The sequence below is a fragment of the Sapajus apella genome, unplaced genomic scaffold, assembly GCF_009761245.1.
Source record: "Sapajus apella isolate SASKATOON/1434 unplaced genomic scaffold, GSC_monkey_1.0 scaffold2, whole genome shotgun sequence".
NCBI lineage: Eukaryota > Metazoa > Chordata > Mammalia > Primates > Cebidae > Sapajus > Sapajus apella.
Genome location: NW_022436942.1, coordinates 53466277 through 53480571, shown reverse-complemented (window position 1 = coordinate 53480571; position 14295 = coordinate 53466277). Strand labels below are relative to the sequence as shown.

General features: G+C 42.1%; 1 long non-coding RNA gene across 1 annotated transcript in view; it reads left to right on the top strand.

The window, feature by feature from the left end:
• Positions 1 to 3229, top strand: part of LOC116564811 — a 36007-nt gene extending 32778 nt beyond the window's left edge. The window contains exon 4 of the long non-coding RNA XR_004275109.1: positions 2167 to 3229. This is a non-coding gene — a long non-coding RNA (uncharacterized LOC116564811). The remainder of the gene's footprint in view (positions 1 to 2166) is intronic.
• Positions 3230 to 14295: the final 11066 nt, after the last annotated feature.

The window sequence follows — 14295 nt, the reverse complement described above, 5'->3', positions numbered from 1 at the left end:
TGAGACGGAGTTTCACTCATGTTACTCAGGCTGGAGTGCAATGGCGCGATCTCGGCTCACCGCAACCTCCGCCTCCTGGGTTCGGGCAATTCTCCTGCCTCAGCCCCCTGAGCACCACCATGCCCAGCTGATTTTTGTATTTTTAGTAGAGATGGGGTTTCACCATGTTGACCAAGATGGTCTCGATCTCTTGACCTCGTGATCCACCCGCCTCGGCCTCCCAAAGTGCTGGGATTACAGGTTTGAGCCACCGCGCCCGGCCGCATATTCTTAAAAAGATTGGACATAGAGCATAAGGCTACAGGAGAATCCAATGGAATAGGGGATAACTGGTTAGGTGGCTAAGCCACCTAATACTATTAGGAGCGGAAAACAGGTCTCCAACTACCAAGACAAACAGATCTACTCATTCCCAATTGTCATTTAGACTCAGCATTGCATTACCCGTCTTTTCCCTTGATCTTTACATGTAATGTTAAATAATCCAACATGTTATTGTGCGTTATGCGGGGCTCTCAGAAAGGTATAAAAAGGCTCTTTCCCAGGATGGAGCAGTTATCTTGGGCTCCAGTTGCACATGTAGTCATGGAGCGGGTTTGCCTGCAGGGAACAGCAAACCCTTTCGGCCACAGGCTCAGGGCCCGGAGCAACTCGTCCGCTTAGCAGGAGTGTGATTGCTTTGTTTCCAACTGAACTAGAGATGTCACAGGAAGATAAGTCCTTTTTAATAATCCTTAGCACAAAAGTTCTTTTTAAAATAGTCACAAAATTCTGGAGATGCGTTCTCCAAGGTTGATAGAATTTGGCACCGAGAGGTCATATCAGCAAGATCCCGAAACTTCCAGGAATCTTCTGTTGGTGGAGACATCCAGGGTTGATCCCATGAGATTTTATTTCTGAATTTCAAACTGAATGATGCTCTTGCTGGCATTGGTCAAGGGCAACTGTGTGAGTAAAATTATTATATTATTATTATCAACAAATATTTATTGAGAACTTACTATGCACAGAGTGCATGGGTATCTATGTAGCCCATTGATTATCTTATTATTTATTTATTTATTTGTCTGGTTTTTTTTAGATGGAGTTTAGCTCTCGTTACCCAGGCTGGAGTGCAATGGTGCAATCTCGGCTCACTGCAACCTCTGCCTCCCAGGTTTAAGCTATTTTCCTGCCTCAGCCTCCCGAGTAGCTGGGATTACAGGCATGCGCCACCACACCCAGCTAATTTTGTATCTTTAGAGATGGAGTTTCTCCATGTTGGTCAGGCTGGTCTCAAACTCCCGACCTCAGGAGATCTGCCCACCTCGGCCTCCAAAAGTGCTGGGATTATAGGCATGAGCCGCTGTGCCCAACCTATGATCTTATTTTTTATTTTTGAGACAGAGTTTCAATCTTGTTGCCTGGGCTGGAGTGCAATGGCTCGATCTGATCTTGACTTATTGCAACCTCTGCTTCCCAGGTTCAATGATTCTCCTGCCTCAGCCTTCCAAATATCTGGGATTACAAGCATGCGCCACCACGCCCAGCTAATTTTGTAGTTTTAGTAGAGATAGGGTTTTATCATGTTGGTCAGGCTGGTTTTGAACCCCTGACCTCAGTTGATCCACCTGCCTTGGCCTCCCTAAATGCTGGGATTACAGGCATGAGCCACCATGCCTGGCCGATGATCTTATTGATAATAGAAAGATGATGAGAGATGATGGTGAGAGAAATTTTTAAGGAACACTGAGTTTCCTTTAACAGGAAGGTATTAGGTATTATTATATATTAGGTACTTTATATAATATATAATAAAACATATTGTATTGTATTAGGTATTATAAATTAGGGATGATTTAAGGTATATAGGAAGATCTGCACAGGTCATATGCAAACACTAGATCATTTTATATCAGGACTTGAGCATTTGAGGATTTTAGTATATGTAGGAGGTTCTGGAACCAATACTTCGCAGATATAGAACTTCACATGCAGAATGGTTACACATATGCCTTCTTGTTTTCCTCTTCATAGATTCTGTAACTAGGGAAGACTGCCTGGTTAGTTTATTGGTCACTAATCATCTTAGAATTCCTCATAGAGGGTTTCTCCTGCTTAACTGTGATTAGGACCCAAGTTTTGATGCATATTGAAAACGTGTGCTATATTGACTTTTTCTTCTAGGTTTTGCTCCCTGTGGAATGGCCTTACTGTTCAAATTCAGATGCACTTGGCAAGTTCAGAAGACAAGAGTGAAGATGAGAAGCCACCGGCCTCATGTGGAAGGTGAGTCTTTCTCTAGCTCCCCACTGCACATGCAAGCTTGCTTTCCATCCATACCACATGGTCCAGAAGTTTTCCTGTATATTCATCAGCTTGGGCTACCACAGGACAAAAGACTTAGCGGCTTAAGTAACAGAAATGTACTTTCTCATAGTTCTGGGGTCTGGACTGGGTGCAGCGTGGTTGGGTTCTGGTGAGGACTCTCTCCCTGACTTGCAGACAGCTGCCTTCCCACTGTGCGCTTGCATGGCCTTTCCTCGGGATGCACATGTGGAGAGAGAGAGAGCTCCAGTATCTCTTCTTTTTTTGGATGGGTGCCACCTCTGTCGGATTAGGGCCCCACCCTTATGACCTCATTTAACCTTAGTCCTTAAAGCCCCTGTCTCCAGTATAGTCGCATGTAGGATTAGGGCTTCAACATGTGAATTTAGGGAGAAGGAAGACAACTCAGTCCCTAGCATCCTGGGATCTAGATACTGGAGGATACAGTCCATGTCTGACAGCAATCTCAGGGTTCTAGAAAACATTTCATGCTTGAAAATAGTTGCCAGAAATGTTTGAAATTGAGCAAGTGGAATTTAAAGGGAAAGACTTTGCCTTTAGATTCTAAGCTCCAGGAGGGCAGGGACTGTGCCTCAGTATTTCAGCACCCAGCACAGCAGCAAGCCCTGATAAATGTGAATTCAGAAAAGGCAGCCCTTCCCAAAGATAGAAGATCAGTAGTTTGTGGGACTTACTGTGTCACCTTCATTTGGCTCCTGTTAGGAATCCAGAGAGAGGGTAAAACGGTTCCTGTCACCCCTGAAGATTGACTGGAGCCTGGAATTTTCCAGAGGTTTCCAGAATTTTCCCAGTTTCCTGCTATCCCTTCCCTGTTCTGGTTCTGTTTCTGAGGACACAGCTGTCAGCTTTCAGCTTAGATGCTCTGTTTAAACTGTCCTGAGAGACATAAAATTTTCCACTCAGGATCTAGTAAAATAAAAACATTTTAAACAAAATATTATATATATATATACATGTACACAAAAACAGTTAGTTTAAAAAGCAGCCCAGAAAAATCTCTTGTTGTCATGAGGATTTCTGCCATCGTGGGTAATTTTTTTTTTTTTTAACAGTTTTGTTCTGGGGCTTCTCTGCTTTTTCTCTTTTCTGGGTTTTATATTTCAGATCCAGTTGTAATTTGCTGCTGAATTAAAGCCTCTGTAATTATTTCTTTAAATTTTTAAGAAGAGGACCAGGTGTAGTTGTTTCAGAACAGCACACAGTCATGTGTTGTAGTGTGGCTTACTCTGGAGAGGTTCTGTTGATCAGTCCTGCCTCTGCTCTTTACCAGCTCTGTGGCTCTGGACTAGTTCATCTTTCTTAGCCTCCTAAAAGCTGTAGGATATGTGAAATAATATGTGGAAAGTACCTCTCGTGCACGGCCTGTCCATAGTAAATGCTCGGAAATAATAACTATTATAAATATCCCTCCCTTTTACAAATTGCTCAGTGTTCTGAATACAGAGGTCTAAAACTCAAATGTCTTCAGGGGCCAGGAAAACAATTCAAATATGACAAGGGGTATAGGACAGGCAACATGGACTGGAAGAAACTATGATAAATGGGGGAGTGCATGCTCTGCTAAAAGTAAATCTAGGCCAGGTGCAGTGGCTCACACCTGTAATCCCAGCACTTTGGGAGGCCAAGGCAGGCAGATCATGACGTCAGGAGTTCGAGACCAGCCTGCCCAGCATGGCGAAACCCCGTCTCTACTAAAAACACAAAAAATTAGTTGGGCATGGTGGTGGGTGCTTGTAACCCCAGCTACTCAGGAGGCTGAGGCAGGAGAATCACTTGAACCTGGGAGGCGGAGGTTGAAGTGAGTTGAGGTCACGCCACTGCACTCCAGCCTGGGCGACAAGAGCAAAACTCAGTCTCAAAAAAAAAAAAAAAAAAAAAGAAAAGAAAAGAAAGAAACTCTAGCTCAAATTTTATAACAGAAAAAAAGGAAGGAAGGGAAGGAAGGAGGGAGGGAGGTAGGAAAGAAGACAACACTGTACATGGCTCCTACCTTGACTTGGCCCTGGAGCCACCAGTTTGCACCCCTTTCTCGGATTAAAGTAGAATATATTTTGGGCCAGGTGCGGTGGCTTATTTCCGTAATCCCAGCACTTTGGGAGGCCAAGGCGGGAGGATCACTTGAGCCCAGGAGGTTGAGACCAACTTGGGCAATATAGTGAGACCTTGTCTCTAATTAAAAAAAAAAAAAGTAGAATATATTTCAAGCTGAGTGAGCTGTATTTGGGAAATAAATCCCAGGTCTTAACCCTCAGTTTTCAACTGCTAGTGACAAAGTACACTCCCTATTGAATTTCTAACCAAATAGGAGTTGGGTCACTCCAAGAACTTCAGGGTACAGGATTCATCTACCCCAATTCCAGTGTGACTGGGACCCTCAATAATTTTCAGTAATTTATTAACAATGACAACATATAATACCAACTTTATTTTTATTTATTCTTAAGATGAGCTGGATTTTGAGACAGGCATTTCCTGGCAATTGAACAACATGATATTGGTTTTAAAGGTGAGGCTATGAGTTGTTTTGTTAGAGACTCTCTGGGGACAAGCCTAGAAGACTCTTTGGGGTACAGAGGTATTTATTAATATTATTTATAACTCACAAACATTTATACATATTCTTCAAGGAATCCGTGTTCAGGTTTTCTTAGGCAAAGGCCTAATAAGGAGAATATGATGCTGTATGATTAGAAGGGAATGATAAAGTATTCACCTTCCTTTTCCAAAACCCCTTTCCTATAGCACCTAAAATTGCCATGTTATTTAGACTTTTGAGACAAGGACATCGGACACCCTTCTAAGACAAAACCTCTCAGGCCAACTGGGAAGAGACAGAGATGATACGTTGAGCTGTTATCTTGCACTTATACCATTTCCCAGTTAGTTTATCAAATTCCAGTAACCTAGCTGCTGATCAAAGGAAGGCAACAAGAAAGAATTATTACTTTCCTTTTTGGACATAGGGTCTCACACTGTTGTCCAGGCAGAAGTGCAGTGGTGCAGTAGCTCATGGTAACCTCAAACTCCTGGGATCAAGAGAGCCTCCTGTCTTAGCCTCCCGAGGAGCTAAGACTACAGGTGCTTGCCACCATGTCTAGCTATTTTACAAAAATTTTTGTAGAGATGGCATCTTCCTATGTTGCCCAGGTTGGTCTCAAACTCATGGCATCAAGTGATTCTCCCTCTCAGCCTCCAAAAGTGCTGGGATAACAGGCATGAATCACTGCATCTAGTCCCCCAAAAGGAATTTTTGATGAATTTTGATGAAAGAAGATAAGGAGGACCCACAGGAAGCCACACATTCATTCACTGATTCATTGATTGATTGATTCATTCTTTCATTCATTAGTTCCTTTATTCATTCATTCTAGCAGCATTTGTTGAGCATCTACTCTGTGCCATGATCTGGAACAGAATATGGGAAGAGGGATAATTCCAGGGCAGTGGTAGTGCTAGGGTAGAGGTATGTGGAAGGTGGAATGGACTACATTCAAAGGGCAGCCTCCTCAGACTGGACAGGGTAGCTTGGGAAGGGAGTGTGGTTGTAAGGACAGCTTCCTGGAGGAAGTGGCACTGGGCTGAGCCCTGAACAATACACAGAATTTACAAGGAAGGAGTTTGTTTGTTGTACACTTTAAGGCTCTGCGCTCAGATCTTTCCAGTTCAAAATTTTAATCAATTACTTGGATAAATATATAAAAATACACATTATCACTGGAGATGATGACACAAGGTTAAGAGAGACAGGGGTTACTTTGGACAGTGTCACATTCAGGGCTCAGGAAAATCTTGGCAGGGTAGAGGAATGGGCAAACCAACAAAATAAAGCTGAATAGAGGTAAATGAAAGGACTTGCACCGTGTTAAAACAGAACCACCACCACCAACTGCAAACACTAGGCATTAGGTGAGCGGTGGAAAAATAACACATTTATATCATGTTTTAGTTCAGAAGTTGACAAACTATCGCTCATAGCCAAATTTAGGCAGTTGCCTATTTTTGTAAGTGAAGTTTTACATTTTGTCTGTGGCTGCCTTTGTGCTATGACAGCAGAGTTGAGCAGTTGCAGCAGAGACCATAGGAACAGCAAAGCCTAGAATATTTACTGTCTGCCCCTTTACAGAAGAGTTTACTTACCCATCATTTAGCCCACTGCAAGTTCAGTTTGAGTCAAGAGTATTGTAAGTGCACTAAAGAAAGCCAGTTCTCTCTTAGGGTGGCTTAATAAAAATACAGACTCCTGGCCGGGCATGGTGGCTCACACCTATAATCCCAGCACTTTGGGAGGCTGATGTGGGTGGATCACCTGAGGTCAGGAGTTTGAAACCAGCCTGACCAATACGATGAAGCCCCATCTCCATTAAAAATACAAAAATTCGCTGGGCATGCTGGCTGGCACCTGTAATCCCAGCTACTCAGGAGGCTGAGGTGGAGAATTGCTTGAACCTGGGAGGTGGAGGTTGCAGTGAGCCGAGATTGTGCCATTGCACTCCAGCCTACGCAATAGAGCAAGACTTGGTATTAAAAAAAAAAAAAAAAGAAAGAAAAGAAAAGAAAAAGAAAAAAAATACAGACTCTTAAAATCATTAGAGTGGCTGGGCACGGTGGCTCCCACCTGTGATCCCAGCACTTTGGGAGGCTGAGGTGGGTGGATCATGAGTTCAAGAGATCAAGACCATCCTGGCCAATATGGTGAAACCACATCTCTACCAAAAATATAAAAATTAGTTGGGCGTGGTGGCAGGCACCTGTAATTCCAGCTACTCAGGAGGCTGAGGCAGGAGAATCGCTTGAATCTGGGAGGTGGAGGTTTCAGTGAGCTGAGATCGTGCCACTGCACTCCAGCCTGGGAAACAGAGCGAGACTCGGTCTCAAAAAAAAAAAAAAAAAATCATTCATGAATGAATCGCTGAATGAATAAACAACCAAGAAGGGGAGACAATGGCACATCTTGGTCTTTGTGGGCCACAGCCCACCAAAGTCCTGAGCTAATTTCTGGGGATAAACGGCCGTGTGTTGCTTGACAACTGGGATATGTTCTGAGAAATGTGTCATTAGGTAATTTCATCATTGCGCCAACATCATAGAGGGCACTTACATAAACATAGATGGTATCACCTACTACCCACCTAGGCTATGTGGTAGAGCCTATTGCTCTTGGTTGCAAACCTGTACAGCCTGTTACTGTACTGAGTACGCAGGCAATTGTACACAATGGTATTTGTGCATCTAAATATAGAAAAGGTACATAAAAATGCCGTATTATAATCTTGTGAGACTACTGTGTACAAGTAGTCTGTTCTTGACCAAAATGTCACTATGTAGCACAGAACTGTAATTAAAGAGGAATACTGGCAGTGCCTGTAATCCCAACACCTTGTGAGGCGGAGTCAGGCAGATTATTCAGATTACTTGAGCCCAGGGTTTTGAGACCAGCTTGGGCAACATGGCAAAACCCCATCTCTACAAAAAAATACAAAAATTAGCCAGGCATGGTGGCATGCACCTGTAGTCCCAGCTCCTCAGGAGGCTGAGGGGGGAGGATGGCTTGAGCCCAGGAAGGTTGAGTCTGCAGTGAGTTGTGATTGTGCCATTGCACAATCCACGCACCTCAGCCTCCCAAAGTGCTGGGTTTACAGGTGTGAGTTATCACGCCCAGCTGGGAGGCACTTTTCTAAGTACTACTTTACATGTGTTAACTCATTTCATCTTCAAAACAGCTGAGTGATACCACAAATGTCACCATTCCCATTTTACAGATGCAAAAACTGAGACATGCAGTAGCTATCTAATTTAACCAGAGTCACACAGCTAGTAAAGATTAGAGCCAGGATTTGAATGTAGGCAGTCTGACTCCAGAACCTGTGCTCTTAACTGCTACCAGACAAAAATCTATTAAGAGGGGATGTATAATTTGAAAAAGTGCCTTTTATTTTTCCCTTGCCTTTGCATCAAGCTTTTTGATACATTCTCTTCCTGCTTTGAAAAGTGCTATATTACTAGAAGTTAATGGTAGCAGTTGCCAATATAATATTCTCATTTTGTCAGATGATAATTTATAGGACCTGTTTTTCCTGCTTCTGAAACAGGCTCTGAGGTAGGGGGTTCCCAGATGCCCCATAAACTCTTACAGACTAATCAAGTTGTTCAATCTCTCAGAAGTCACAGCCGAAGGTATAAACAATAATCTCCTACTTGTAATGTGCGTCTGATTCCTATTCAAGCATTACTTCTGCTATGGGAACCTTTGGGTTTCTATAACTCTTTACAGAGGCAAGTCTGAGCTGTTGCCCAGGCCGAGTGCAGTGGCATGATCACAGCTCACTGCAGCCTTGACCTCCTGGGCTCAAGCCACCCTCCCATCTCAGCCTTCTGAGTAGCTGGGACTATAGGCGCATGCCACCACAGCTGGCTAATTTTTTGTTTTTTTTGCAAAAAATGGGTCTGAATTTGTTGCCCAGACTAGTCTCAAATTCCGGGACTCATGCACTCCTCCTGCCTTGGCCTCCCAAAGTGCTGGAATTACAGGCACAAGCGGCCCCACCCAGCCAGTTTCTGCATGTCAGTTTTCCTGATGGCTAAGGTGGAATTTGGTTATAGCAGGGACTACAGTTGACACGCAGTAGGTGCTTAATATATATTTGCTTAATAAATGTGGTAAATTGGAACTTACTGACTTTGGGGTGATAAGGGTGTCAAGGTAACTTTTTTCCCTTATGGCACTGGGCTCTGACAGTAAATAGCTAGTCATATTTGATCCATGCCCCTCCCATTACTGAGGGATTTGTGCTTCCAGTAACTGGGCAAACAAAAATCACAGCATCTCCTCAAATGCATTGTACTCCTGAGCAAAAAAAGTTGTGGTTTTTTTGTTTGTTTGTTTGTTTGTTTTCTTTTTTTTTTTTAAGAGACAGGGTTTCACCGTGTTAGCCAGGATGGTCTCGATCTCCTGACCTCATGATCCACCTGCCTCAGCCTCCCAAAGTGCTGGGATTGCAGGCGTGAGCCACCGCGCCTGGCATGGTAAAAATCTTTTACAAGAAACACTGTAGTTATTATTTAGCCAAACACTATGTTTCCAAGCAGATTTCCTTCCACGTCTCTTATTCCTCATTCAAAGCATTGCCAGTCCAATGAGGACACAGAACATGAATCGCCCAATAGTTGATTTGCTCTGTAGATAAGGATATAGGCTTTTGTGTCTAAGGAGACCGCTCAAATTACTGTGTACAAGCACAGAGAGTTCCTTGCTTGGCTTATTTACCACGTGTTTTAATTAGCTGCCAGGCCTCTTACAGCAGTCACTGTTCCAAAGATAGAGAGATTTGATCTTGTTTAGGTGATGGCTTAAGTAAGAGCTTTGTCATCAGGTCTGCACTTTTCTTCTTTCATTTCTGCTCAGAGACTGAGCTCTGTAACACAATTCAGTGAAACCGGCCTCATTCCAGCAGAGAAGTAGCCCTAGAGACAGAGTGCTGGACTGTGGGTGCCCCAAGGCCAAGAACTTTGTCTTACTGTGTTTGTACCTTCTATGCCTGGAGTAGTGCCTGGCATACAGGAGACGCTTAATAAATGTTGGTTGAAATATTCTGCTGAGGCCCATTCAGAAGTCCTGTAAACCCTCCCTTTCACCTCCCACATATTGTCTCCAAATCCTATGGAGTCTATGCAGAGGTGATACTCAAAGTATTAAACCGACATTACAGCATGGGCTTCGACCAATCAGCCACTGAGCTGCAGCAGGAACCCACAGGACTCCTCTTGCGATAGACATTGACTCCTTAGCTTCTACTTACCTCAGGGGGACCTAGGGAAAGGACACTTGAGAAAGGGGCATTAGGGGTTGGAGCCCTGGCTACTTTCTAGTTGGAATGAAAGTACTTAAATATTTTGACAATGGTACAGCTAAGCTAGTTCATATCAGCTGACTGTATCTGTTTTAAATCCCTCAAAGCCATCCCAAACAATGTGGCCAGATGCTTCTTTTTTTCCCAAAAATGGAAATATTATTGCTTTTACCCCCAGAGAAACATGATTACTGTGAAAATATTTAAAAATTAAAGTGAGCTGGGAAGATAGTAGCTGCAGCATAGTTTTTGAAATTTCTTTGAATTCCCAAATAAAAACAGATAGAACAACTAGATGGCCAAATAAAAAAAACCCATGAACACATTTACAGCAAAACTTGGTGAGAAGATATCCCTGCACGCTCCCAAATCCACAAAGACCTGCACAGTACTAGCATCTGTGCACGAGGAAGCAGAGGGGATTTCTCTGGGACTTCTGATGGGTCTAAGAACAAGAGAATCCCCAAATAGTCAACAGTCATTCGCTGGAAATCATGGCAGGCATGGCAGGCCAAACCGAGGACACCATTTGTAACTGGGAAGAGATTTGCCATCTTCAATAGCAGGTGAGTGGAACAGGTTTACTCTAAAAAATTGAAGGCGCTGGATCAGTCTAGCCCTTAGAACTATCAAAACTGTCCAGCCAGGTATCCCTTTCAGGATAGAATTCTACCCTGAAGAGAAACAATGCAAGTAGGCAGTAGAGAATGTGGGGCGGGGGTGGGGGGTGGGGTGGGGGCGGGGGCAGAAAACAGATGTAAGTGGCAAAAAGAAAGAGGACCAGAAAATCTCAGAAAACAAGCTGCAATATATTTTTAAGCTTCTTATAAAAATCTCAGAAAAGAGAGTTCCATGAAATTAGAAATATTACCTTGGGTCACACTTCTTAAGTTTCAGGAAATGAGTTTTACATAAAAAAAATAAGCAATAAAAAGTCTCAAGACTAAATCCCACACAAAGTATTTTAAAAATAAAAGAGGCTGGGTGTAGTGGCTCATGCCTGTAATCCTAGCACTTTGGGGGAGACCAAGGTGAAAGGATCACTTGAGGCCAGAAGTTCAAGATCAGCCTGGGCAACATAGCAAGGCCTTGGTTCTGAAAAATAAATAAAAGCTATATGGAACAAAACTACATCCATTCAGACAAAACCACACAGCAAGATATATCTACAGAATAGATAGAAAGGATGACCTTTTATTTAAAAGCCACTAAAAGATATTAAGAGAATGACAGAAAAAATAACATACATCGAATTAGAAAAAATAATTTTAAATGAGGCTATAGACTTCAAGAAAGAATTAGGAATAAAAGAAATGAAGACTAAACTTTGTGAATGAAGACTAAACTGAAAACTAAAGACAAATAAATCCAACAGAAAAACAGACTGTGGGCCGCGTGTGGTGGCTCACATCTGTAATCCCAGCACTTTGGGAGGCCAAGCTGGATGGATCACTTGAACTCAGGAGTTCAACACCAGCTTGGCCAACATGGTGAAACCCCAACTCTTCTAAAAATACAAAAATTAGCTGGGTGTGGTGGTGCACACCTGTAGTCTCAGCTACAGCTACTCAGGTGGCTGAGGCAGGAGAATTGCTGGAACCTGGGAGGCGGAGGTTGCACTGAGCTGAGATCATGCCACTGAACTCCAGCCTGGGCAACAGAGTGAAAAAGGAAAAAAATAAAGTGAAAAGACAGAGTTTTTTTTAAATCAAAAAGAAATTAAGAAAGAAATCTTGTTAATACCAAGAGAAAGTGATAGATACTGAAGATAGGAGAAGATGATCCAACACACAGATAACAGGAATCCCTGAAGACAAAAACTAAAGGAAGACAACAATGCATACTAAAATTATAAATTAAAAAACGATTTTTCCCTGAAGCTGAGAAAAGGATCTGAAGCTACATATGAATGAACATGCCGCACACTGGAGAAGATCATGCTGAAACTAATAGCACTTAGACACATTTCAATAAAATTACTGTGCTTTAAAGAAGAAAAAAACGTCTAAACAAAAACAGTGAGGCAAAAAATTATATCAATACCAGAATTTTTGAGAGCAATGATTTATCCCACGAGAAAATTAAATAACATATTTAATATATTTAAGATACTCAAGAAATATATCTTAAAATATTTGAGATACTTACGAAAAAAGAGGCCAGGCATGGTGGCTCACAGCTAGAATCCCAGCACTTTAGGAGGCCGAAGTGGGTGGATCACAATGTCCAGAGATCCTGGCCAACCTGGTGAAACCCTGTCTCTACTAAAAATACAGAAATTAGCTGGGCATGGTGGTGAGTGCCTGTAGTCCCAGCTACTCAGGAGGCTGAGGCAGAAGCATTGCATGAATCTGGGAGCAGAGGTTGCAGTGAACCAATATTGTGCCATTGCACTCCAGCCTGGTGACAGAGCAAGACTTCATCTCAAATAAAAAAAAAAGAAAATGTGAGCCAAGAACTTTATATTCAGTAATTTTTTTCATATCTTCTGTCATTCACTTAATATCTTTTAGTGGCTTTTGTTATTTATTTATTTTTTTGAGACAGAGTTTCACTCATGTTTCCTAGGCTGGAGTGCAATAATGGGATCTTGGCTCACTGCAGCCTCTGCCTCCTGGGTTCATGCAATTCTCCTGCCTCAGCCTCCCAAGTAGCTGGGATTACAGGCATGCGCCACCACGCCTGACTAATTTTGTATTTTTAGTAGACACGGGGCTTCTCCATGTTGGTCAAGCTGGTCTCAAACTCTTGACCTCAGATGATCCACCTGCCTGGGTCTCCCAAAGTGATGGGATTACAGGTGTGAGCCACTGTGCCCAGCCTAGTGGCTTTTAAATAAAAGGTAATGGTTTCATTCTATTCTGTAGTCTTTTAAGCACTTGGTGACTGTTATCAATAGACAAACTGTTATCAACATGTAAGAACTTAAGAAATACTGTTTCCATTAACAGTTCCAGAGGATTCTGCTTGAGAATAAGATTCACCAAAGAGAAACTGGTGGTGAGAATTAGAAATACAGTTGTTTTTAAATTAAGACTATATGACTGTTAAAAAAGGATATCATGTAATGGGTAAACGATCAGGTAATGTAATATAGTGGAACTATTAAGGCCAGGTACAGTGGCTCATGTCAGTAATTCCAGCATTTTGGGAGCTGAGGTGGGAGGATCACTTGAGGCCAGGCGCTTGAGACTGCAGTGAGCTATGATCATGCCACTGCGCTCCAGCTTGGGTGACAGAGTAAGACTCTGTTGCTAAAACCAAAAAAATGAATTAAAATTTAAAAATGAGGCATCAGAATAGAGAGACTAAATACAAAAATGTTCTTAAACGTTCTTAGTAGTAATATTTAGTGCGTTAGTATTGCCATTCTGAAAGAGTTGTGTGGTAAGTAGATAAGTAATTATAGGATATTCTACTTCTATCATCACTTGTGTTCTTAAGAGCCAGGAGTCTCATTTGGAAGAAGATATAATACACAAGGGGCTAAATAAAAACAAGCATGACTTGGAATTGGAGCTATTAGTATGATATATATCACATAATACTAGCTAGAGAGAGTATATAGTTTATACTCTCTACTGTATAGATAGTCTTATAGTTTAGCTGTGTCCCCTGAAGAGGCCTAACATTTCTGACCAAGTCAGCAGCCAGGAGCATTCCTAGTATCAAGATTGTGGCCTTGAAACACTATTTACCACTAAAAGAAAGGAAGACTTCCTGGAAAAATTGATAATTTTCAGAGAAATTGTTGATGTCCATCTGGGACAGATAATGTACAAGATGTGACCAGAGCATTTTGTCATACTCAGTAGCAAGAAAAATATCAAACACATCTAGGTACGTGGAGAAAAAAAACGCTGAGAAGCCAAATTGAAGGGGCTCTTAATGGCCAAAAGCAGAACAATTTGAGTTTTCAGGAAAGTCAATAATTGTAATTGATTAAAATTGATCAAAAAGATTTAAATTTGTGAATTCATATGAATATTTTAAAAGATTGGTCACCTTCAGAGGATGATAGGGAACCAATTCATTACCTTGAAAACTGGGAAATAAATGCATAGAATTAAACTTTTATCTTGCCTTTTCCGTAAACTATAATACTATTTAGGCAATAGGG